At 45.4% G+C, this 26,883-nt stretch overlaps 1 pseudogene; it reads right to left on the reverse strand.

The window, feature by feature from the left end:
- Positions 1-394: 394 nt before the first annotated feature.
- Positions 395-26,616, reverse strand: LOC147109934 (uncharacterized; annotated as a pseudogene).
- Positions 26,617-26,883: the final 267 nt, after the last annotated feature.

The following is a 26,883-nucleotide window of genomic DNA, read 5'->3' on the forward strand; positions in this document are numbered from 1 at the left end:
AGGAAAACATCACAGCGCAGTTGCTGAGAGGCTGTATACCATGGCTGGAAAATCTAGAAATAGGTGTCGTGGTCTCAGGATAAGGAGTCGAATATTTATGACTGAGAAGGTGATGAATTCATTCAATGAGAGGGTGGTGAATCTTTGGAAGTCTCGAAGCCAGGTGGCTGTGGAAGCTCAGCCTTTAAGTGTATTCAAGACTGAGATCGATAGATTGCTGGACACGAAGGGAATCAAGGGATATTGGGATACGGCGAGAAAATTAAGTGGATGTAAAAGCTCAGCCTTCATCTTATTCAATGTTGGAGCAGGCACGAGGGGCTGTAATGCATACTTCTGCTCCGACATCTTATGTTCTAAGTTTAATTGTAATCCAATCAAGCCTACTGTTGAACTATTTATCTAAAAACTTAACAATCTGATTCACCGGATATTTCACCATTTTTATAAACTCCTCTCTGAATTTACCCTGAGTCACTGCATAAATAAATGTGTTTATGCAGCAGCTCAAAAGCAGGCGCATATATCCGGTTTTTTGAAGGATATAAACTGGGTCATTGTAACCTGTGTAAGATTTGGAATCAGTAATTGGATAATACAAGTAATGGATCATGTATATCAGCAATAGCAGTATAGAATTGCTAGATACGCTGAGGAGTAAAATGATGGATTTTCTCTGGTTCTCCATCTCAGGATCAGGATTATTTTCAGTGCTGGTGTTACCCCGCAATGCCCTGCGGACTCTGCTGGCCACTAAGATATATCTCACGGTCAGAGCATTGAGTAGCAAAATAAGGAAAATGGCAGAAAAGGAGTCGCTATGCATTCCAAATAGGAAAATGCTAGCTGAAGGGGTGAAGTATAAAAGCTTGATCTTAAACGGCAATACCACGGCATGTTGTTAATCGTATACAGAGGTTCATATACAAAGTACCAGGGGATGCTTTCAAAACAATTCAGAGCGAGCACCGTGCCTGCAACCGCAGCTGCCGTTTTATGGGTGCAATATTTGGTTTTCAGTATCTGGCAACATAAAGCATTCAAAATTGAATGCGACTGTTAACCAGACAGGACAGTCTCTGGGTAGATAAACTAGGACCGTTTTGGTCCGACATACCGAAGTAAGCGACAGATAATTTCCCGGGAAGTAAATGTCGATAATCCGATTGAGTATACCACCAGCGAGGACAACCAGCAGATCCGCCGCTGCCATGGCCACCAGGTAGCAAGTGATGCATTTGGAGAGACCGCACTTTCCCCGGGACAGGATCGCAATCGCCACCATGTTAACTGTAGCGTTGGGTAGGAGAGCAAGAAAATTATTGGCAGACTTTACTGACAAGAAGCAATAGGTTGAACATCAGAAATTGGGGTAAATCCTGTCATTGAGCGATGCTGCAAAATGAGAGATAGCGAGTCGGAAGCCGGTTTTCTATCTCTCCCCGTTAAATTGAATGTAAATAACAATAGGGTGAGATGTTAAACGATCTGCACACTCATCATTAGTCATTTTACACTTTCGAACAAAGTTAAGATTTATATCTAAGATATTGCATCCAGTATGGAAACAACCTTTCTAATAAATGTAGATTTCACGTTAGAATATTTGAAGATCCAATAAAGATGTAAATGTTCTGGGTTAAGTTAACATGATATTTGGATGTCGTAAGAAGGAGAAAGATTGGTTCTGAAATGAAACACCATTATTTCAAATGGACTAGAAATAAGTTTTAAAATAAATATGATAATCCATAATAAATGCTCAGCCTGGTAGTCCAATAAGGAAACAGAATTAGATTTTACATCCTTTCAGAAGGGAGTCCCATAATCAGATTTAATGACAATTGCTGTACAGCATTGGAAATTAATTCCTAATTAGCTTATTTCCACCAACGTCACCAAATCTTAGTTCTGTTAGGAAACAAATAATTTTGCTGATAATTATTCTCAACTTCTCCTTAAAACTGCAATCTTTGTAGAAACAAGAAAAACTCGTGATACGATCCGCGATGAAAAAGTTACAACAAGCCTGAGATATCCCCTTACGCTTTTACAAACATGTCCTTTGCCCGTTTGAATCAACATGCAGTTTCTATACACAATTGATGGGCAGTTGGTGGGCAAATATCCAAACTCTGTGCCAGAAATTGTTTATTCGCTGACCGCTCGGATGATCCCTCAATGCGTACACTGACAGTTCCCACGTTTCCAAACTTGCCGGCCAATTCAATAGCAATTTGATGGCATACTACACACTGCAAACTCTATGCCAATGTCCTTTCTTATACAGACTTACTCAGAGATGGAAATCAAGAATTCTTCCTCTTCTCAACTGCCCTTTCATCTCAGAGGTTGTGATGCAGGTAACACAACCAGAATCAGAGATGAAATAACGCCAATCAATGGGCCAAAATTCGGGTCCCCACAGGTGAGTATGCGTTGGGTACTCATGCGTAGGGCCAACGGAAGTGCCGGTTTTGTGCATGCACTGTGCATGCGCTGGAAACCAGAGCTTCCATTCCCTTGATGGAAGGAGTACAGTGGTCAACCGTGTGCGCCGGAGAGACAGCGCGTACGCCTGGATTTTCAGCTTTTTTCCAGGACTCTCCAGGAGGGTAAGTCTTCAACAGCTACCCATTTAAAAAACAGTTGCAAGGCCTGCTTTTAAAATAGTAAGTGAGAATGAAGAAAAATTAAAACATTTTTCCACAGGTTTATTATTTTTAAATACTTAACAAAAGGTTAGTTTATTTTTAGCCCCGTAAACTGTCATTCATTTTTTCAAAATTTAAATTATTGTTTAAAACATTTATTTTATGTAATTTATAGTTATTTTAAAAATATGATTTAAAAAAAAAATGCATTTGAAGCTTTAGTTAGATTTTGGGGCCGAACTCTATTCATAGATTTGACAGGTCTTCCTGTCAAATTTATGAATGGAGATTCCCTGTTACGATTGGCTCGCCATGGCCCACGTGATACCAGGGGACGCTTCCAACTGACAGTGCCCCTGGGATATGCAAGCACTGCGCACCGGCAGTTGGAGGAGGCCCAGGATTGGAATCCCACGCGGGCCCACAGCACAACGGCTGGCGCGCTAGGTAAGTGCAGGTCAGGGGCTTGCACACGCAAGAAGCCTCCAACCCGAATTTCTGGCCCAGTGTTCTTCCTTATGACCATCACGGGTGGAAAGCATTTGAGTGGGACATTCTAGTGAGGACAGGATCGAGCTTACCTATAAAATAACATCTGTGGTTAAAAGACTGTTAAATCTCACTATCAGGGGGCACATGTGGAACAGAACAGGTACACGATGGCTGAAAGAGGCTGTGGCACCTGATAGCAGCATAAAAGAAGAGAAAAGTAAACAATTATTTCTTGCCAAAATTCAACTCCTACATTTGGACTGAGGATATCGATCTACACCCAATGGAAGTTTAAGAGAAATGCAGCACCTATCAAAACGTATTTACAATCAGATGAACTGTCCATTCTGGAGATCAGAGAGCAATCCAGTTCAATATGTCGGTTTGGGAAATGTGGTCCATGTTGGAGATGAAAGACTATAATTTCAATTAATTATTGCATAAAATACGTAATATGAACATAGGTTAGCTTTAGTCTTTGAGTGGATACCACAGGATATATGACTATTCAGCAAACACATCCACCCTGACAGATTAGTTTGCCAGATATGTAGGAAGGTCTTCCTGTCAAATCTATGAATGGAGATTCCCTGCTCTGATTGGCTCCCCATGGTCCACGTGATCACAGGGACGCTGCGAACTAGTTGCAACTCTGGAATACCTGGGACCTGCACATGAGCAGCTGGAGCAGACCCAAGATCGGAATTCCACGCGGGATCACAGCACAATGGCACGTGCGCTATGTAAGTGCAGGTCGGGGGCTTGCGTCCGCGGGAAGCCTCCGACCCGAATTTCTGGGCCACACGGAAGGCTCCAGTGGGTGAATTAGGTCACATCATTACTGATGTTATTTCCACTCGTTTGCATAAACAAATTGAGCGAGTTGTTTTTAATTCTAAATTTTGCCATAACAACTGAATGTTGTTGAATTTTATTACACGGGTTTTATGAGAAACACCCAAAAGCCAGTGGTTGATCTGGTAACGTTCGTCCCGAAAATAGAATTGCAAGGTGATACAAGCAATGTCTTACAGTGGAACATAAGCCCAGCTTCGATCTCGGGTGTGTGTTGACTTAGCTGAGCTTTACGCCGAGTGATGGTGGGGCTGAAGAAATTGCTGGAAAGGCTGAAAATCAGCCAGGATTACCCTTCCAAATGATTATCCATTGATCCCTACTGGAAATGTATATGTGCTATTGGCCCAGAAATTCGTGTCCCAACACGTGAGTACGCACGGGTTACTCATGCGTAGGCCCAATGAAAGTGCCAGTTTCGTGCATGCATTGCGCATGTGCGGGAAACCAGAACTTCCATTCCCCTGAAAGAAGGGGTTGACAGGTCGAACGCGTGCACCGGAGAGGCAGCGCGTGCGCATCGAACTTACCTTTTTTTTTGCAGGGTTCTCCGGGATGGTAAGTCTCCGGCAGTTACACTTTTAAAAAGCAGGCACAAGGTCTGCTTTTAAAAATGTAAGTGGTGAATTAATTAAAATTAAAACATTTTTTCCACAGGTTTATTATTTTTAAATACTTTAAAGAAAGGTAAGTTTATTTTTAGCCCCGTTAGAAAATGTAAATAATTTTTACAAAAATTTAAATTATTGTTTAAAATAGTTATTTCGTTTAATTTATAGTTAATTTAAAAATGTGATTGTAAATAAAATTTATTTGAGGTTTTAGTGATGTTTTGGGGCTTATAGTATTTATAGGTTCCTGTCAAACTTATGAATAAAGCATTCCCTGCTACCATTGGCACTCCATGGCCCACGTGATCCCAGGGGACGCATCGAACTAACTGCGCCCCTGGGATGCACGAGCACTGCGCGCCGGCAGTTGGAGCAGGCCCAGGATCGGAAACCCACGCCACGCCGGCGTGCCAGCTAAGTGCTTTCGGGGGCTTGCATCAGCGGGAAGACTCCGACCCGAATTTCTGGGCCAAGGGGTGAGGGTACGGAAAGTCAGCACATTGATTTGGAATAACCTTACTCAAGTTTAAGCATGAGCTCTGCCATATACAAACCCGGAAATGATGCTATCAGTCTCCTCGCAGCTTAAAATGCACATGCCAATTACATATGTCCGTTAATTTACCTGAAATTAACCGGCTATCTCCTGCATCAAAGCATAATATTGCACAGAATAATTTCCACGGTATTGTTTCATGTATTAAATGTGACAGCCATCTTCTTCCAATTAAATTCTATAAATGTAGTTGTGATGATCACACTGCGCCCCGTGCATGTGACTTTTTGTTGTAACTGTGTGGAGTAATTTCCTGTGTTTAAGGCTGCAACACAGATTCTTCAGAAATATACTGTGCCAAAAAGGGTTAATTAAAGAGGACAGGTTGCAAAGACTAAGCTTCCATTCCCTTGAGTATAGACGATTGAGGGGTGACCTAATTGAGGCGCTTAAGAGGATTAAAGTAATTGATAGGGTAGATAGAAAGAAACTATTTCCTGTGTTGCGGAATTCCACAATAAGGGGGCATAACCTTATAATTAGAACGAGGTAGGGATGATGGCACAAAGCACTTCTCACACAAAGATTAGAGTACATCGGGAGCTTTTCACTAAACATGGTGGATGCTATTCCAATTTAAAATTTCAAGACGGAAATTGACAGCGTTTTCTATCCGCAATCAGTCCGCAAGCTTCCAGTTGCCTGTCACTTTAATTCTACACTCCACTTCCACTCTGATCTCTCCATCCTCGGCCTCTTACACTGTTCCAACGAAGCTCAACGTAAGCTGGAGGAACAGCAACTTAAGTTTCGATTAGGCACTTTACAGCCTTCTAGATTTAACATCGAGTTCCACAATTTCTGACTATATTCTCGGCCCCTATATTGTTTTTCCCTTTATCTTCTCACGTGGTAGCTGCTGTTCATTCTGCCATCGCCATTCAAAATTCATCTAGAGTCAGCTTTTATTTCTTAACTTATCATTTTACCACTCTTTGTGCCTTGCACCATCATCCCTTTTGTCAGGCCATCGCTCCTGCCTTCCTGCCACAGAGCTTTATCTTGTTCTTTCCTCCCCTCGTCCCTGCCCCTGATTAGAAATCGCTCCTCTCTCACCATTTCCAGTTCTGACGGAGCGTCGTCGACCGAAACGTTGACTCTGTTTCACTCTCCTCGATCTTACCTGACCTGCGAAATGTTTCCAGCATTTTATGTTCTTATTTCAGATTTCCAGCAACCGCAGTATTTTGCTATTGTTGATACATTTTTGTTAGACATGGATTATAAAGGTTCTGGAAACAAGGCAGCTAAACGCAGTTAAGATGCCTGATCTAATGCAGCAGTCTCGAAGTACTGATTGCTCCACACTTATTGCTAAATCCCTAAGATTGAGATCAGGAAATTGAGAACAGGCTGGGTATGGAACAGAGGCCGTTCCTGCTGTGCCTGGCCCTGTACGACACCGCCTCTTATCATGCACCTCAGCAGAGGCCTCGGTTGAAATATTTACCCTTCTCAGTACCCCGCCGGGTGAGATGAGCTAACAGCACAGGCTGGAAATAGAACCTGGGCTCCTCTGGAATTTTTTGAGGTTGTAAGTGGTAGAATAGATATGGGAGAACCAGTGGATGTGGTGTATTTGGACTTTTAAAAGGCTTTCGATAAGGTCATGCATAAGAGATTAGCGTGTAAAATTAAGGCACATGGGATTGGGGGCAAGGTATTGACTTGGATAGAGAACTGGTTGGCAGACAGAAAGCAAAGAGTTGGAATAAACGGGTCTTTTTCTGAGGGCAGGCATTGTCTAATGGGGTACCGCAGGGATCGGTCCTTGGACCCCAGCTATTCACTATATGTATTAATGATCTAGACGATGGAACTAGATGTAATATCTTCAAGTTTGCAAATGACACAAAGCTGGGTGGACGTGTGTGCTGTGAGGAGGATGCCGAGAAACTCCAGTATGATTTGGATAGGTTGGGTGATTGGGCAGAAGCATGGCAGATGCAATACAACGTGGATAAATGCGAGGTTATCCACTTTGGTGTTATAAACAGGAAGGCAGATAATTATCTGAATGGCAATAGATTGGGAGAAGGGGAAGTGCAATGAGACCTGGGTGTCCTTGTGCAGCAGTCGCTGAAGGTAAGCATGCAGGTGCAGCAGACGGTTAAGAAGGCATATGGTATGTTGGCCTTTGTAGCGAGAGGGTTTGAGTGCAGCAACAAGGATGTCTTGCTGCAATTGTGCAGGGCCTTGGTGAGACCACATCTTGAGTATTGTGTGCAGTTTTGGTCCCCTTATCTGAGGAACGATGCTCTTTCCATGGAAGGACTGCAGCGAAGATTCACTAGGCTGATACCTGGGATGGCAGGAATGATGTATGAGGAGTGATTGGGTCCATTCGGCTTATACTCGCTGGAGTTTAGAAGAATGAGAGGGGATCTCATTCAAACTTATAAAATTCTGAAAGGACTAGACAGGCGAGACGCAGGAAGGATGTTCCCGATGGTCGGGGAGTTCAGAACCAGGGGTCACAGTCTAAGGATAAGGGGTAAGCCATTTCGGACAGAGATGAGGAGGAATTTCTTCACCCAGAGAGTGGTGAACCTGTGGAATTCTCTACCACAGAAGGCCGTAGAGGCCAATTCATTAAGTATATTCAAGAAGGAGATAGATATATTTCTTTAGGCTAAAGGGATCAAGAGATATGGAGAGAAGGCAGGAACAGTGTACTGAAATTGGATGGTCAGCCATGATCTCATTAAATGGCGAAGCAGGATCGAGGGGCTGAATGTCCTACTCCTGCTCCTATCTGCTAAGTTTCTATGTTTCTATGTTTCTCTCTGTGGACTGCATTAACAAAGTAGGTGAAGCCATGCAAGAAAATCCAGGATGGAGCCGCAGCATTATTGGCCAATATGGCTCTGCACCACTCTCGTTGGGATTAACTTATTCAGCACAGCCCGGGCTTAGAAGCAAGGGTTTCATTACCACACTGGCTTAGATTACCTAACTCAACATAGGCCGCGGATGTAACTCTGATCATTCCTGCTCTCTATCGAGCTCCTTGCTACTGAGTGTGAACAGCTAACTGAGCAGATGCCTGGCATTCGTACCAGGCCTTTCTGCTCTGTTTGGATCTCATTAACATAGGGAGTGAATTCTGCAAATAGACCAGGCACTGATGGGTCGCAGGCCTTTCTTGATCGTTATGGAGCTCAGTCCTACATTGGGTATGTTTAATTAATGTCATAGGCCGAGTCATGCATGCTGGGCCCTTTCTAAACTATGTTGATGCTGAGTAACATAAGGGGAGAGATCAATTCACTCACTAAAGGGCGCGGATGGACCCTGAGCCATTGTGCTTCTGCTATTGTGCTTGTCCAAGTACCAAATGCAGAATGGGCCTGAAATGAGATTTGGGCCCTTCCTGCTCCGTGTTGGGCTCAATACCACACAATAAATGGCAGCAAAGAAACCGGTTTCCTGTCTGCTCTGTGTGGAGCTCAGTACCACAGTGGGTGAGATCAATTCATTCAGCACAGGCCGGGCAAGATGCTTGGGCCTTCCTACACTGTTTGGGCTCAGTACCACAGGACGTCAGATCAGGCATGAATGGAAAATTGTCGCTTCCTGCACTGTCTGGAGTTCAGTCCCACTCTGGCTTGGGTCAACCAACGCAGCACAGGCGGGATTTAGAACCTACGGCCTTCCAACTCTTTGTGGGGTTCAATACTACGCTAGATGAGCTGAGCTAACAGCACAGGCTCAAGATGGAACCTGGACACTTACTTTCCTGTGTGGGGCCTCAGTATTTCACTGGGTGAAATCAGCTAAGTGACCAGAGGCTGGGGACGAGAGCTGGGCCCTCTCTGATCTGCAGGTGGCTCAGTAGTGCATCAGATGGGACCTACTAACCCAGCACAGGATGGGAATGGAGCTTGTGCCCTTCTTGTCTAATGTGTGTGGTTCAGGAACATATCCAGCACGGAGGTAATTGTAGCCTGGGCCCTTCCTGCTCCAGGTGGCGCTTAATACCACACTGGTGGTATTTAGCATAGCGCATTTATGGCGATGGAACCCGGGTCCTTCCTGTCTTTGTGAGGCTCAGTACCACAGGGGGTGAGAGAAGCAAACAATGCAAAGCTGAAATGGAACTTGGGCCTGTGTGGAGCTCAGTAAGACCTCGGGTGGGGGTTGGGGTGGGATAAATCAGCACAGGCGGATGTTAGAATCTGGAGCCTTCCAGCTCTGTATGTTCTAAGTAACATGCTGGGTGAGCTGAGCTAACATCTAACAGGAATGGACTCTGCGCCGCTCCATCTCTGCATATGGCTCAGCACCACATTGAGTGAGATCATCTAAAGCAGCACAGGCTAGGGATGGATATTAAACCATTTCCACACGGTGTGTCTGGCCGAGAACCAAATTCAGCAAAGGCCTTGAAGAAAACTTGGACCATTTCTGCCCCATCTGGGACTCAGTGGGCCCGATTTTGTGGATTGTGTGTGAAATGGTCGGATTCCCCCGAATGTGGGGTTCTGACACACACAAAAATGGGTCAGCCAGCTGCACGCAATTTTCCCTCAAGTGGCCAATTAATTTCCAGCATGTGGGCAGCCTTGCTAATTGTTCATTTCCAGTCAGGAAGCCCCACAGTTTCATGTCATCATTCGTGGTGCATTCAAGTTCCATAGCAAGCATTGCTTCCTCTGTTGGCTTCCAAACGAACCATGCAGGATGGCAGAGGAGCCTTCAGCAGCTGTGGACAGTGCCAGACTCAGAGCTGCCTCCAAATTCGACGAGCTTCACTGCAGGTACTATTGGATGGGGTTAGGGCCCACAGGGAGTTCCTCTGCCCTAGGTCAGGCAGAAAGACGCCTCCCACTGAGACCAAGGCTGCATGGATGTAGGTGTCAGCAGATGTCAACTCGAATGCTCATGTAACATTGGCATCACATCTCTAATTCCTTCCTCTACTCCCCCACAGGACCATCCAGAGCACACATCCCCACTCTGGAGGAGGAAGAGCCTGTGCAGCCAGTCTCCTCAGAGTAAGCTCCAACTTCTGACGGCACAGCATCAGCAGAATTAAGCGCACCCAACACCAGCGCAGACACTCACACTTCGGGGGGACCTTCGGGACATAGGGTAGTGTTGTCACAAGTGAGCCGCAGCAGATTCTGGAGACAGGGACAGCAGTGGAGAGCTCTCGTCAGAGGGCGCCGGACTCTGCCAGCTCAGCTCAGCTGCGCTGCATGTCGACACTCTGCCTCTGGGTCCATCCACAAGAGAAGGGGTGATGGATCTCCATGCACAGATGCAGGAGTCTCTGGCAGGTTTTGTCTCCAGGGTCGCTGCGAGTGCGCACCGAATGAGGAGTCCATAGCGACCATGAGCAGAGCCTTTGTGGAGTCATTGGCGCAGGAACGCATCACCATGGAAAGGTTGGCAACCTCCATGGAGGAGATAACTCGCCAGGGTACGGAAAACATGGTGAGTGCTCATAACAGAATGACATCTCTTGAGGAGCGTTTGCCATCTATTTAACAGAGAAACCAGACCTTCATGGAAGTCCTTCTGAGTAGGACTGCCAGTGCAGATACGGTTCCCCATGGCCCCCTCAAGCACAGCAATGTGCTCTCAAGCCACTTCCAAGTGCTGGCCCCTTGTGGCCTGTGCAGCTTCAGGTGAGTGAGCAGCAGCCTGGTGCTGCTGGAAATCATCCTGCTTTTCCTGGTTCTGCTGCTGCCACCTCTGCTGCAGGAGATCTTCTAATGTCAAGAAGGGCAGGAAAAATGGTGTCCCATGCTTCTGGTAGATGCCTCCGCAGAGGAAGCGCTGAGTGAGGGTGGCGAGAGGGGCTTCCCAGGAGATCACATTGGAGAAGTGAGTGAGGCTCCAACCTTCCACAGCTGTGCCTAAGCCTTGAAAAAGTAGCCCCAAGCCTTCAACAGCAAGGTCCTTCAACATACAAATGCTGTCCATTTAAACCGCAGCTGTCCCGAATGACCTGCAGCTGAGAGCAAGCAAGCCGGCATTCTTTTCAATGTCATCTGACAACCTCAATTTTTTCTGGTGGTCCGATTCGAGAGGAGATGGAGTCTGTTGCGAGTTTTCCGTGGCTGGATCCGAGTCGGGCTGGATTTCGTGTTTCTCGATCCAGGCGTTGTGGTACCTCACAATGTTTTCATGGTTTAGACGCGACAGCAGCGTCACTTCACCCTTTATTCTGCGGACTTGTTTATAGGTGGCGTTCACCAGGATGCGCTTAACAACATAGTAGCAGCCATCTAATTTACTATTTACCTTGATAACAGCTCAGAAGGCACCCTTCCCCAGAAGCTGTAGCTCCTCAAATTCATTGTAATAGCACGACAGCTGCCTCTGGGTGTCTGGGCAGAGTGAAGCAGTGAGGAGCCGGCTGTTTGGGATAACAGTTTCTGCGCAATCTGTTCCTCCTGCTGAATCCGCTGGACTGTTCTCGTTGCAGGGGGAAGGGGCACGCACCACTGGGGGCTTCACAAAGGAATGTTCAAGCAGCTGCTGCGGGCTCCAGCGTGCCTTGTCCTCCAAACACACGCACTTGTTGAGGACATCCTGAAAGTTGCTGGGCAGGTTGTTCGGCACAATTATCGGGTATTCCTTGATAACTGTGCCCTGGCTAAGAGCTTCACGCCAGGTTTCATCAGCGGGGTGCCCCGCAGGCGTGTTTAGCGTGGGGCATCCCTGAAAATCGCAAGGACACCCTAAAAAGGCATTAAACATGCCAAAAATTGGTCATTTGGGTCCCGATGACCAGTCCCGCCAGCGGCGGGCGGGACTGGATCGGCTCGCGGAGAAACGACGGTCCAAAAGTCGGACGGTGCGGGGAATCAGGTGGGGGTGTGGTCGCGACACCCTATTTCAGTGATTTTCGGCCCCCGCCTGCCTGAAAAGCCGCCCGACGGCTGGCAGAAAATTGGTGCCAATATCTCGCAGGTTGTGACTAGCTAACAGCACATGGCACGCATGGAGCCTGGATCCTTCCTGATCTGTGTGGCACTCAGTACAATACTGGGTGAGATCAGCCATATGAGAACAAACTGGGGTGGATATTGGGCCTCTTCTGCTTATCTTTGCTCAGTAGCACTCTGGCTGTGTTCAACTAAATCAGCACAGGCCGGATTTGGAACCTACTGCCTGCCAGATCTGTTTGGAGATCAATAGCATGCTTCTTGATCTAAGCTAACAGCAGAAGCCGAAGATCAAACCTGGGCTCCTGCTTCTCTCTGTGGAGCTCTGTATCACATCATGTGAGAGCAATGCCCAAATGGAAACTGGAACCCACCCCATTTAAATGCACCCCTTGCCTTACATCAACCCATCCCTACCCGCCAAACCCATTCGCCCCATTCCCTTCATCAACACAGTCCTGTCCCACAGAAATCCAACCCCACACGGTCTCGCCCCTCCCTTTCACACTGACACATCCCTCACCCTACCGTCTGCCTTTCCCCATACACAGAGTGCCCCTTATGAGAAATCAGGGGTTTCCAAATTATATATGGTTGTGTGGATGAAACTGCGATGTGAGCAATGCTGTGTGTTATAAATCTCATCATTCAAGAAAGTAGTCATGAAATAACGCTGGACGGCCGGCTGGTGGCGCCGTCCAAGTTGTATAAACACTCGGGCGTGGGCCCAGCTTGCCAGGGACATTTTGTAAGACAAGGAACTAGTGAAGTACAACTAAACCTCCATGTTCTGAAACAACTTTATTAAAGCATTGCTTTATACTCAAACGAAGTGTGTAGTGAGTTTTATTGCGTCACTGTGTTTACATGATTGTGTTACAACTGGAGACAAAAAGTCTCTTCAGGCTAGTCTTAGAATAATTCGATAAATGCTTAGAATCTGCTTGTGTTTTGGTTCCCTGCGCATGTTATAGCATTCTGCAGTTTGACAGTCATAAATAATCTTCTTTGCAAGTTAGGATTTCAACCTTGTTTATGTTTCTCTAATTGGACTAACAAAGGCACAATGCCTACGTTGCTTCTATTATTACTAACAAGTATGATATAATATTCAGGCAGGAATTGGAGTTAGCTTAACAAAATTGCTTCTAAGGATAATTACAAGTTAAAAAGGATAAAAGACATAGAATGAAAGGAATTTGAGGAGATTAAGGTATCTATCTTAGGATGGGGCCGTTTGCTAGACGAAAGTGAGATAAAGTCTGGCTGACATAGAAACGTAGAAGATAAGAGCAGGAGTAGGCCATTCGGCCCCTCGAGCCTGCTCCACCATTCAATGCGATGATGGCTGATCATCCAAATTCAGTACCCTGTCCCTGCTTTCTCCCCAGACCCCTTGCTACCTTTAGCCTTAAGAAATATATCCAGCTCCTTCTTGAATATATTTAATGAATTGGCCTCCACTGCATTCTCTGGTAGAGAATTCCACAGGTTCACTCCTCTCTGGGTGAAGAAATTACTCCTCATTTCTGTCCTAAATGGCTTACTCCTTATCCTTAGACTGTGAGCACTGGTTCTGGACTCCCCGACCATCGGGAACATCCTTCCTGCATCTAGTCTGTCCAGTCCTGTCAGAATGTTATAAATTTCAATGAGATCCCCTCTCATTCTTCTAAACTGCAGCGAGTATAAGCCCAATCGACCCAATCTCTCCTCATACCTCATTCCTGCCATCCCAGGTAGCAGCCTGGTAAATATTCGCTGCACTCCCTCAATGGCAAGAACATCCTTCCTCAGATAAGGCGACCAAAACTGCACACAATACTCAAGATGTAGTCTCACCAAGGCCCTGTACAACTGCAGCAAGACATCCTTGTTCCTTTACTCAAACCCTCTCGCTACGAAGGCCAACATACCACTTGCCTTCTTAACCGCCTGCTGCACCTGCATGCTTACCTTTAGCAACTGGTGCACAAGGATACCCAGGTCTCGTTGCAGTTCCCCTTCTCCCAATCTATTGCCATTCAGATAATAATCTGCCTTCCTGTTTTTGACACCAAAGTGGATAATCTCGCATTTATCCACGTTATATTGCATATGCCATGCTTCTGCCCAATCACCCAACCTGCCCACATCATCCTGGAGTTTCTCGGCATCTTCCTCACAGCACACACACCTACCCCGCTTTGTGTCGTCTGCAAACATGGAGATATTACATCTAGTTCCCTTCTCTAGATCATTAATATATATTGTGAATAGCTGGGGTCCGAGGACCGATCCCTGCGGTACCCCACTAGTCACTGCCTGCCACGCAGTACAAAACCCATTTATTCCAACTCTTTGCTTCCTGTCTGCCAAGCAGTTCTCTATCCAAGTCAATACCTTGCCCCCAATTGCATGTGCCTCAACTTTAGACGGTAATCTCTTATGAGGGACCTTATCGAAAGCCTTTTGAAAGTCCAAATACAGCACATCCACTGGTTCTCCCTTATCTATTTTACGAGTTACATCCTCAAAACATTCCAGTAGATTAGTCAAGCAAGTTTTACCTTTTGTAAATCCATGTTGACTTTTTCCGATCCTGTCCCTGTTTTCCAAGTGCTTGTCTATTACATCTTCTATAATGGACTCTAGCATTTTCCCCACTACCGATGTCAGTCTTACCAGTCTATAATTCCCCGTTTTCACTCTACCACCTTTTTTGCAAAGTGGGGTAACATTAGCTACCCTGCAATCCATGGGTCCTATAAATGGGACAACTGTAGCTGGGGATTCCTGAGTAAAAGGGCATGAAGTCAGTCCTGGTACTTGTTGTGCCAGGGAGGACAGGGACAAAGAGAGATAAGACACGAGTTCCAAAGGAAGAACCTGCAGAAAGACTAAACAAGAAGACACATTTGATGAGTTAATGGGACCCTATTGGAGAGGGCATTCATCCAAGAATCGAGACAAAGGGCTAGATTTTCGGGGAGCCGTCAGTCGGGGATTCAGGCGTGTGGTGGTGGGGGGGGGGAAATCCCGACTTTGGGGGTCCCAGCACCATTCCGCCCAAAACCCCGCCCCACGTAAGTTTCAGGGGCAGCGTGTACCCGCCCCGCACTGGGACCCACGAAAACCAGGCAGGAAGGGATTAGTGCCAGGTAGTTAACAGCCAGTTTTTAGCCTAATCCCCATTTTGAGGGTTTTCGTGTGAGTTTCCCGACGGCTCCATACCACGCCAGTTTGAACAGGTGGGCCGTCGGGTTGAATGAATTGGAGGGGTCGAGATGGCGGTGCTCAGGTGAGTGATGGGTGCATGAGTGTAAAGATAAGTGTGTTTGGTGTGTCTAAAGTGCGTAAAGAACATTTACTTACCATTACTTACCTTCACAGCCTTTCTTCCTGGAGTCATCGGGAGCGCATCACTCAGCCAGAACTTAAAGCTGAACGGCTGCGATCTGTCAAAAGTGACAGCCTGCAGCTTTTAGTGCCACTGAGATTCCTAACAGAGCCTGCGTAGAAGGGCTCATCTTAGAAATCAGACTGTCAGTGCTTCACAGCATGAAACAGCTGTGAGACACTGATATTTCATCTGTCAGAAATCTTGACAGATGAAATTTCAGTCTGTGACGTCAGCTGTTGCCGGGTGGCCCTTAATTGGCCTGCTGAGCCCGCTGGGCGGGCTCAACAAGTTCAATCAAGGGAAACTCGCGTAGATTGGCCGGAAGTCGAAGTAGGTGGGTCAGAAACCCGAAAGGGGAAGTCCTGCCTTCTTCCCGACAGGTTCCACAAAATCAACCCCAAAGAACTCGATGCCCCATTGGGTAATGAGGTTTTAGTGAAACCTGTATATGTTAGATGGTCTTGTCAATAATTTGGCCTCGAGCACAGCCCTAAAAAGAGAATAAGAGTAACACCCTGAGTGCTTGTCCACCCAGACGGTGGAGGCGAGAGCCATTCAGAAGTTGGGCTGGTCGAACGCTCTTTTGAGAGTGATCCATGCTTAGCAACTCGGAGGGTCTAGTTGAGAGGGAGAGAGGCCGGTCGCAAAAGAACTGTTCATGCACGCCAGTCCAATCGGGACTGGTACCAGCTGCTTGTCATGGCCGTATGTTTTTGCTGTATAATTAGCATGTTAGATTCCACCTTAAACACTGATTAACCAAAATTGCCCAGATATCCCGTTCGCAGACCTCCCGCGGGCGGAGGGCTGTGATCTGGAAAAATCTGCGCCCTTACCTGATGGCTGCCGGAAGGTGCACAATTCCGATGCTGGGCCTCTCCAAACTGTCGGTGCGCAGCGCCCACGTATCCCAGAGGCGCAGGTAGTTTGCAGCGTCCCTGGGATCGCGTGGGCCATGGGGAGCCAATCAGAGAAGGGAATCTCCCTTCATACATTTGACAGGAAGGCCTGTCAAATATATGAATGGAGATCACCCCCAAAACATAGTAAAACTTTAAAAACATTTTTTTTTAAAACATCACATTTTTAAAATGACTTGAAACTACATAAATTAACTATTTTAAACAAAAATTGAAATTTTTGATAAAATGAATTACACTTTTTTACGGGGCTGAAAATAAACTTACCTTTCTTTAAAGTATTTTTAAATGATAAATCAGTGGAAACATTTTTTTTTCACTTTTTTAACTCTTATCCTGGCAAAAGCAGGCCTTACGCCTGCTTTTGCCAGGCACAAGAATTGTAACTGTTTTCTGCGGGTGGAGGGTCTCCAAAAAGTGGAACTCGCAACCCGCAGAGGCCCTTCTCCCGGGCAGGTGGAGGATCTGATTGATCGGAAATATCAGTTTCCAGCGCATGCCCAGTGCATGCCTGAAAGCAGCATTTCCGATGTCCCTATGGGTGAGTACACAGCGCATACACACCCGTAGGGATCGGAATATCCGGCCTAATATACCCAGCACATTGGTTTTGCATTCGATCCTGATTATTTGAAAGAATAGAGATAAGCTACTAATTGGCCTAATCTCTACACCCTCCAGACCACGCAGAGCGCCCCTCCCCAATAAACCCCGCCCATCCAAAGCACAAGGACGCCCCTCCCCCACAATGAGCCGGCCCTCCACCCACACGGAAACTCCACTTCCACTCCCCACACACAGACCCACAAGACCCCCACACACAGACCCGCCCCTCCTCAAGAAACTCCCCAAAAGGAGAACAACTTCGCTGTATGATCCGCCACAGAAGCCTGGCTAAGATGGGTTACAATTAGAATCCTTTCAAGTACATATGCCTGATGGACAAGACTTTTATCGCCAAAGAAATATCAAAATAATATTGTGTCGTTAATGCTGTGACATCATTTATATCTGCTCGACTACTTTAATCCCGTAAAGTGAAAGCAAATTGTTTGTTTAAATGAATATCACTAACATCAGTAATGATGTTGCATAATTGACTCACTGGAGACTTCTCCCAAGTATATATCAGGGACGGTTTTTAACATATGGCGGTGCGTGTCCCCGAAACCTTGTCTTCACAGCCTGAATCTAGCAGAAAATGAATGAACTACTTCAGTCTCCGGTGTATAACATTTATTTAACTATTCTTGCGGCTTTTGGTGTTTCGGGCGAGTCCTTTTATTGTCATCTTGCTCATTATATAAATAAGCGACTACCTCATTCCCATCCCTTGCTGCGTGTGTCACGCACATAGAGTCTGCAGCACAGAAACTGTCCATTCCGCCCAATATGCTCTATGCCGGAGTTTATGCTGCACATGAGAAGAAACAGCTTTACCCAGACAGTGGTGAGAATGTGGAACTCGCTGCCGCGGGGAGTAGTGGAAACAAATAGTATAGATACATTTAAGGGGAGGCTAGACCAGCATGTGAGGGAGAATTGAATCGAGGGTTATACTGATAGATTTAGATGAGGAAAGATGGGAGAAGGCTCGAGTGAAGCATAAACGCCGGCATGGACTTGTTCGGCCGAATGGCCTGTTTCTGTGCCACATGTCCTATGTAATCTTATTTAAAGAGCCCCCTCCCACCTCTCTTAATCGAACTCTAACAGAATAGCCTTTAATTCCCTTCTCCCCTGTGTTGTTTATCTACATTCTAGATGCAAGGATGAAAGGAAACTGATTGAAATCGAAGTGGAAACTTGTAACCGGAAAAGCCACGTCTTTCAGATAGGTGCAGAAATTCGGGTCTCCAAGGGTGAGTACGCACGGGGTACTCACGCGGTGGCCCAACAAAAGTGCCAGCTTCGTCCATGCACTGCGCATGCGCGGGAAACTGGCACTTCCATTCCCCTGAAAGAAGGGGTTGACAGGTGGAATGCGTGCGCCAGAGAGGCAGCATGTGCGCATCGAACTTCCGGTTTTTTTGCAATTTTCTCCGGGAGGGTAAGTCTCCAGGAGTTACACTTTTAAAAAGCAGGCGCAAGGCCTGCTTTTAACAAGGTAACTGGTGAATTAATTAAAATTAAAACATTTTTTCCATAGGTTTATTATTTTTACATAATTTAAAGAAAGGTAAGTTTATTTTTTAGAAAATGTAATTAATTTTTACATAATTTAAATTATTGTTTAAAATAGTTATTTCATGTAATTTATAGTTTATTTTAAAAATGTGATTTAAAAAGTAATTACTTGAGGTTTTAGTGATTTTTGGAGCTTATATTATTTATAGGTTGAACAGGTAACTTATGAAAGAACCATTCCCTGCTACCATTGGCTCTCCATGGCCCACGTGATCCCAGGGGACGCATCAAAGTAACTGCGCCCCTGGGATACAAAAGCACTGCGCACCGGCAGTTGGAGGAGGCCCAGGATCGGAATTCAACGCGGGCCCACAGCACAACGGCCGGCGCGGTAGGTAAGTGCAACCGCAGGAAGCCCCGGACCCGAATTTCTGGATCAATGTTTTTTTCGTCTCTTCCCCAGGTGTTTATCTCGCATCCCCATAAATGTGTCTATGCGAATCGCCTCAACACTTCCAGGTGGTAGAGAGTTCCTCATTCTCACCACTCTCTGGGTAAAGAATTTTCTCCTGAACTCCCGAATTGATTTTGTGCTTGTGGCCAGAGGCATTGGTCATCCCCACAGATGGAAACATATTATCAACGTCTACCCTATCAAACACATTTAATATATAAACCTCTACCAGGTCACCCTCAGCCTTCTCTTATTCTAGAAAAATGGTCCCAACCTGTTCAATCCTTCCTGATAGTTGCACCATTTCAGTTCTTGTAGATCTTTTCTGCACCTTCTCCAGTGACTAGATATGCTCTTTATAGTAAGGAGACCAGAACTGTACACATTACTCTAAGTTGTACTTTATTTTATAGCTTGAAGCCGCTCTCAAATTACCCATAGTGGCATAGTGACAATTGTAAATTGAATTTCAGACAAAATCCTGATGCTTACTCCTGGGAGTCTAGTCACTGATTACACTCTATCTTGCAGTTAACATAGTGGCCATTGTAATCCTGTGCCGGGGAAAGTGCGGTCTCTCCAAGTGCGTCACTCGCTATCTGGTGGCCATGGCTGTCGCTGATCTACTGGTCAGTATCGTCGGTGTGCTATTGAACTGGGCCATTGGCATTTACTTGCCAGTCAGAGCCTTTTCCGTTACTCCGGGGTGCCGTCTCAAAAAGGTCCTAGCTTATGCTTTCAGCAGCTTCTCTTTCTGGTTAACAGTCGTTTTCACCTTGGATCGGTTCGTCGCTATTTGTTGCCAGAAGCTGAAAACGTCATATTGCATGGAGAAAACGGCAGCCGCGGTTGTAGGCACGGTTTTGGTTCTGAGTTGGTATGACAACATCCTCTTGTATTTTGTACTTCAATCTTTGTATTTTGTAAACAATATCACAATGTTCTGCCACATCCAACTTGGTTATTTACAATAGCCACGTGGATAGCATATTCCTGGACTCAACATTTTAACACTGGGTCTTGCATTTGTTCTTATTTTACTGTTCAATATAAAGACAGTGAGACATAGAAACATAGAAAATTAGGAGCCGGAGTAGGCCATTCGGCCCTTCGATCCTGCTCCGCCATTCATAGAAACATAGACACCTAGAAGATAGGAACAGGAGTCGGCCATTCGGCCCCATGAGCCTGTTCCGCCATTTAATGAGATTATGGCTGATAATCCAAACTCAATACCCTGACCCTGCCTTCTCCCCATATCCCTTGATCCCTTTTGCCTTAAATAATATATATAACTCCTTCTTGAATATATTTAATGAATCGGCCTCCACTGCCTCCTGTGGTAGAAAATTCCACATGTTCACCAATCGCTGGGTGTAGAAATTTCTCCTCATCTCTGTCCTAAATGGCTTACCCCTTATCCTTAGACTGTGCCCCATGGTTGTGGACTCCCCGGCCATCGGGAACATCCTTCCTGCATCAAGTCTGTCTAGTCCTGTTAGAATGTTATAAGTTTCAATGAGAAACCCTCTCATGCTTCTAAACTCCAGCGAGTATAAGCTCAATCGACCCAATCTCTCCTCATACGTCATTCCTGCCATCCCAGGTATCAGTCTGGTGGATCTTCGCTGCACTCCTTCCATGGCAAGAACATCCTTCCTCAGATAAGGTGACCAAAACTGCACACAGTACACAAGATGTGGTCTCACCAAGGCCCTGTATAACTGCAGCAAGCCATCCTTGTTCCTGTACTCAAACCCTCTCGCTACGAAGGCCAACATACCACTTGCCTTCTTAACCACCTACTGCACCTGCATGCTTACCTTCAGCGACTGGTGCACAAGGACACCCAGATCTCGTTGCACTTACCCTTCTCCCAATCTATTGCCATTCAGATAATAATCTGCCTTCTTGTTTTTGCCAACAAAGTTGATAACCTCACATTTATCCACGTTATATTGCATCTGTCATGCTTTTACCCAATCACCCAACCTGTCCAAATCATCCTGGAGTTTCTCGGCATCCTCCTCACAGCACACATGCCCACCAAGCTTTGTGTTGTCTGCACATTTGGAGATATTACATCTAGTTCCCTTTTCTAGATAATTAAAATATATTGTGAATAGCTGGGGTACAAGGACCGATCCCTGCAGTACCCCACTAGCCACTGCCTGCCACTCGGAAAAACACCCGTTTATTCCAACCCTTTGCTTTCTGTCTGCAAACCATTTCTCTATCCAAGTCAATACCTTGCCCCCAATCCCATGTGCCTTAACATTACACGCTAATCTCTTATGTGGGACCTTATCGAAGGCCTTCTAAAAGTCCAAATACAGCACATCCATTGGTTCTCCCTTATCTATTTACCAGTTACATCCTCAAAAAATTCCAGTAGATTAGTCAAGCACGATTTACCTTCTGTAAATCGATGTTAACTTTTTCCGATCCTGTCACTGCTATTACATATTTTATAATGGACTCTAGCATTTTCCCCAATACCAATGTCAGGCTTACCGATCTGTAACTCCCTGTTTTCTCTCTACCACATTTTTTGAATGGTGGGGTAACATTAGCTCCCCTCCAATCCATGGGTACTGTTCCAGATTCCATTCAATATTGGAAGATGATCAGCAATGCATCTACTATTTCTAGGACCACTTACTTAAGTACCCTAGGATGTAGATTATCAGGCCCTGGGGATTTATTGGCCTTCAATCCCATCATTTTCCCTAACACCATTTCCCTACAAATACTGATTTCTTTCAGTTCCTCCCTTTCATCAGACCCTATGTTCCCCGACATCTATGGAAGATTATTTGTGTCCTGTTTTGTGAAGTCAGAACCAAAATATATATTTAATTGGTCAACCATTTCCTTGTTCGCTATTATAAATTCCCCTGATTCTGACTGCAAAGGACCTATGCTTGACTTCACCAATCGTTTTCTCTTCACATATCTGTAAAAGCTTTTACAGTCAGTTTTTATGTTCCCTGAAAGCTTACTCTCATATTCTATTTTCCCTTTCTTAATTAATCCCTTTGTCCTTCTTTATTGAATCCTAAACTGCTCCCAATTATCAGATTTACTGCTTTTTCTGGCCAATTTATATGTCCTCTCCTTGGATCTTATGCTATCCCTAATTTCCCTTGTTAGCCACGGTTGAGTCACCTTTTTTGTTTTATTTTTATGCCAAACTGTGATGAACAAATTTTGTAGTTCATCCATGCGGTCTTTGAATGTTGGCCATTGCTTATCCATTGGCAACCATTTGAGTGACATTCCCCAATCAATCCTACCCAACTCGTGCCTCAGACCATCGTAGCTTCCTTTATTTAAATTTAGGACCCCAGCCTCTGAGTCGACTACTTCATTCTCCATCTTAATGAAGAATTCGATGCTGAGATTACTACGTTTGAGGTCCTATTTTTTAATTTACCTCCTAACTCCCTATATTCAGCTTTTAGGACCTCATCCCGCTTTTTACCTATATCGTTGGTACCTATGTGCACCACGACAACTGAATGTTCACCCTTCCCTTCCAAGATGTTCTGCAGCCGCTCTGAGACATCATTGACCCTTGCACCAGGGAGGCAACACACCATCCTGGAATCTCGTATGCGGCCGCGGAAACACCTATCTATTCCCCTTACAATAGAATCCTCTACTACAATAGCTCTACCCCTTTTTTTCCTCCCGTCCTGTGCAGCATACCCACCCCTGGTGCCAGGAATTTGGCTGCCGCTGCCTTCCCCCAACAGTATTCAAAGTGATGTATCTGTTTGAGAGGGGGATGTCCACAGGGGACCACTGCACTATCTGCCTGTGCCTAATACTCTGCCTCTTGGTCACCCATTCCCTTTCTGCCTGTCCAACCTTTGCCTGCGGTGTGACCAACTGATGAAACGTGATATCCACAGCGTCCTCAGCCTCGCGAGTGCCCTGCTGGTGCCACCAACCCAAAATTGACTGTCGCCGTCTGCAGCAGTGCCGTTCCAAAAAACCGTCAGCTGCAGGAGGTAGCATCGGATGGCCGGCTGCTGCAGGAGCGATGACTAAAGTCGAGATGGCCGAGGTAAGTAAAAAATAAACTTATATTTCTTGTTCCAGTTTTTTCCTCGATTACTGCTCACCCGGCACTCTGTTTGATTTAGCGCCCCTCTTCCTTCTTGGCGCACAAAGAACTAACTTAGAAATGCACCTGGTGCTAATTTTCTCAAATTTTCAAAGTAAGTACCCCAAATGGAACTATAATGAATATCGCCCCCTGTGTATTTCTGCTCTCAAGCACATTGCGCCTCTCGTGGGAAATAACCCTGGCTCAACGTCCCCTCCCCTCAGCCTCCAGACATCAAACGGAAGGTTGAAAAAGAGTGAGAATAGCAAGAACAAGGGAGAACATTTCGTGGAAAACAATCCAAAAAGCATCAAGGAAAAATATGTTACTTTCTCCTACTGACTAAGCCTCGAACCCTCATTCAGTATTACACACTCAATTTATGGTACACGATGCAGGTATAATTCGGGGACAATGTTGTCTCCTGGACAGTTTCGATCGCCTAAAGATGTCGCAGAGGAATTTTCCAAACGCTTACCCCAAATTGGCCTGGGCTTTTATCTGTTTTTTTTCTCGGTCCTCTCAGTAGATTGCATGGCCCCGGGTGGGTAGGGAGTGTCTATATGGTCATGCATTAGACATCAAGACTGTATGGGACAAGTTCAATGGGCCAGTTGGTAATTTCCTGTCCCACATTTTCGGATATTCATAGAGGTAGTGTTTTAACAGGACACCTTAATCAGGAGCTTTCTGGGAACAAGGCATCAATGGGTATTGGGCAGCACTTATGTAGGCAGTGGGAAAATTGGGCCAACATTAGAAAAGTGTTGCATTATAACGTGTTATTGATTCTGCAACTGTGACATTTATCAAAGGTAAACTGATATTGTAATACTTAAGTATCTCTTGTTATTTTTGCAGATGTGATGCGAGTCTAATGGAAACGAGGTGTCCAATATGCCCATATATATTCACTTGGCAGTGGGAACCAGCTAGACAGGGTTCAAGAACACGAGGACGAGGAGCAGGATGACATTGAATATGCATCGATTGCTGCTGTTGAGAACGAGAACAATATGGAATAATCTCAGTTAATGTTATATCCCAAGGGAAATAGACGGTGAGATAAAACGAAATATTTGGTTGTTATTTTGCCTGTAATGTGTGAAAACTGACTCACAATGCACCCCAGATTAATGGGGTGAGTGTTTTCTTCCTGTAGGCTGGAATAATACTTTGCTTAACGTGTTCTTTGCTTATCCAGTCCGCAGCGCGCGGCAGTCAGTAACAAGCAATGTCCATAATAGTGTACCATTAAAGGTTAAACAAGGGGCATTCACACTGTCGTCTAGGTGGCTGTTTTAGGGGGAATAGAAATATTTTTTCAGTTCAGCAATGGACGCCTTGTGTGAGTTAGGCTTCAGATTAAATGACAGAAATGCCATACGAATATTAGCACACAGACACACAACAGATCCCTTATCCGGTATTTTAATGGCAGCATTAACTCACTTAAAATATATGCCCTAAAGCTTTTTTGAAACAGTATAGAGGGGGATTCTGCTTTGCTACCTGCTTTGTATAGGCACATTGCAATTTGAAAGCCTTTGTCGCAGGAGCAACATTCCTGTGACAATCCAATGCAACAACTGATTAAAAGTGCAGGGAATAAAAGGAAAAATACAACACAATACGCTCCTCGTAGCTGGGACTGATCATATTATAAAGTGGTGATGTCGGGCGGTCATTAAAGATGCCAACTTCAGGTGAGGTTTTAGATGGAGCATGTACATGCATCATTGCCAATAAGGAATATGCTGCGTTGAAGTGAATATTTTTCAACTACAACCCAGGTTTGTGTGGCCAACTTATAATGGACTTATCAACCTTAAAATATTTAATTCCTCTTAAAATTGTGTCACATCTTAAGGAGCAGTGTCCTTCCTTTTGGGCCAATATGGGCTGATTAAACAGTGGACATAACATAGATGATGCATGTCCATGGATGTACAGCTAATTCATACTGATGGACTATTTTATGTGAATATATGTGCAGCAGGTTTATACAGAGTATCCGATTCTGCTGCTGCTAATATCTCACTTTGCTTTCTGGACGCCCAGTTTTGGGCTACCTGATGTGTTCCTAATCGATCCCACTTTGCACGGTATTAGAGTCACACGAGAGGATGGAGGGAATAATCAACCTGAAGACAGACTTGGGATTAGAATAGCGTCTTAGCACAAATCTGGCGGTATCGCAATGGCCGCCTGTTATACACCCCTCTCGATATTCAATGTCATTGGCCCAGAAATTCAGGTCCCCACGGGTGAGTATGCGCTGGGTACTCATGCGTAGGCCCAACGAAAATGCCGGTTTCATGCATGCACTGCTCATGCGTGGAAAACTGGGGCTTCCATTCCCTTGAAAGAAGGGGTTGACAGGTGGAACGTGTGCGCCGGAGAGTCACCGAGTGCACATCGAGCTTATGTTTTCTTTTACAGGTTTTTCCGGGAGGGTAACTCTCCAGGAGTTACACTTTTAAAAAGCAGGTGCATGGCCTGCTTTAAACAAGGTAAGTGGTGATTTAATTAAAATCAAAACATTTTTTCCACAGTTTAAAAAAAATACTTTAAAGAAGGGTAAGTTTATTTTTAGCCCCGTTAGAAAATGTAATACATTTTTTCAGAGTTTCAAATCATTGTTTAAAATAGTTATTGCATGTAATTTATAGCTATTTTAAAAATGTGATTTAAAAAAAAATTATATGAAGTTTTAGTTTTGTTTTGGGGCTTATAGTATTTATAGGTTTGACAGCTCTTCCTGCCAAATTTATGAATAAAGCATTCCCTGCTACCTTTGGCTCTCCATGGCCCACGTGATCCCAGGGGATGCTTCGAACTAACTGCGCCCCTGGGATACGCAAGCACTGTGCGCCGGCAGTTGGAGGAGGCCCAGGATCGGAATACCACGGTGGCCCACAGCTCAACAGCCAGCGCGCTTGGTAAGTGCACCTGCGGGAAGCCCCCGACCCGAATTTCTGGGCCATGGACTGCAATAGAACTGAATATCGGACTGGGTGTACAACCAACGACTGATGCAATACCACTTGTTTGTTCGTTATCGCACGAGATAAATTTATACCCATTGTTCTTCACAAGGACTGCGCCGTGCTCACTTCTGCCAATGCTGTCCTGGACAGACGTATCTTTGATAGGTAGAGTGCTGAGCACATCGTCAAGCAGGTTCTTCCCTCGTGTTTGTTCATTCACCACCCGCCCCAAGCCCAGTATGGCAGCTGTGTTGATACGTCCGTCAGGCCTCGGCCAGCTCTGTCATTGATAATACTGGCGAGCCACTCGTGGTGCTGGATATTGAACCCAGAATACATGCTGTGCCTTTGCTACCGTTAGTGGTTCAACCAAGTGGTATTTAACATGGAGGACTACTGATTCTCCACTTGCTGACGGTTGTAATCAGTAGGAGGATTCTTTGCCGATTTTTGACCTGTTGCCACAATACTTCATTGGGTCCAGTGTCAATTTTGAGGACGCCCAGGGCCATTCCCTTCTTACTGTATAGCACAGCACTGCCAGCTCTGGTGGCTCTGTCATTCTCGTGGGACAGAACCTATTCCGGCATGGTGATGGATGTGTCTGAGATGTTAAGTGTTATGTACGATTCTGTGAGTATGAATATGGCAGCCTGTGGCTTGACTTTTTTGGACAGCTCCACCATGGTTGCACCTGGACGATGGCTCAATCACAGGCCCGTGGTTCATTTGGTTTCATTGCCGGTTTCCCTTCTAGTGGTTCGATACAATGAAGTGGCTTGCTGACATTTAAGAGTCAACCAGGTTAGTGAAGGGCTGGAGTCAAATG

This window comes from Somniosus microcephalus, chromosome 12 (genome assembly GCF_052327205.1).
Source record: "Somniosus microcephalus isolate GS21.2 chromosome 12, FLI_Smic_1.0, whole genome shotgun sequence".
NCBI lineage: Eukaryota > Metazoa > Chordata > Chondrichthyes > Squaliformes > Somniosidae > Somniosus > Somniosus microcephalus.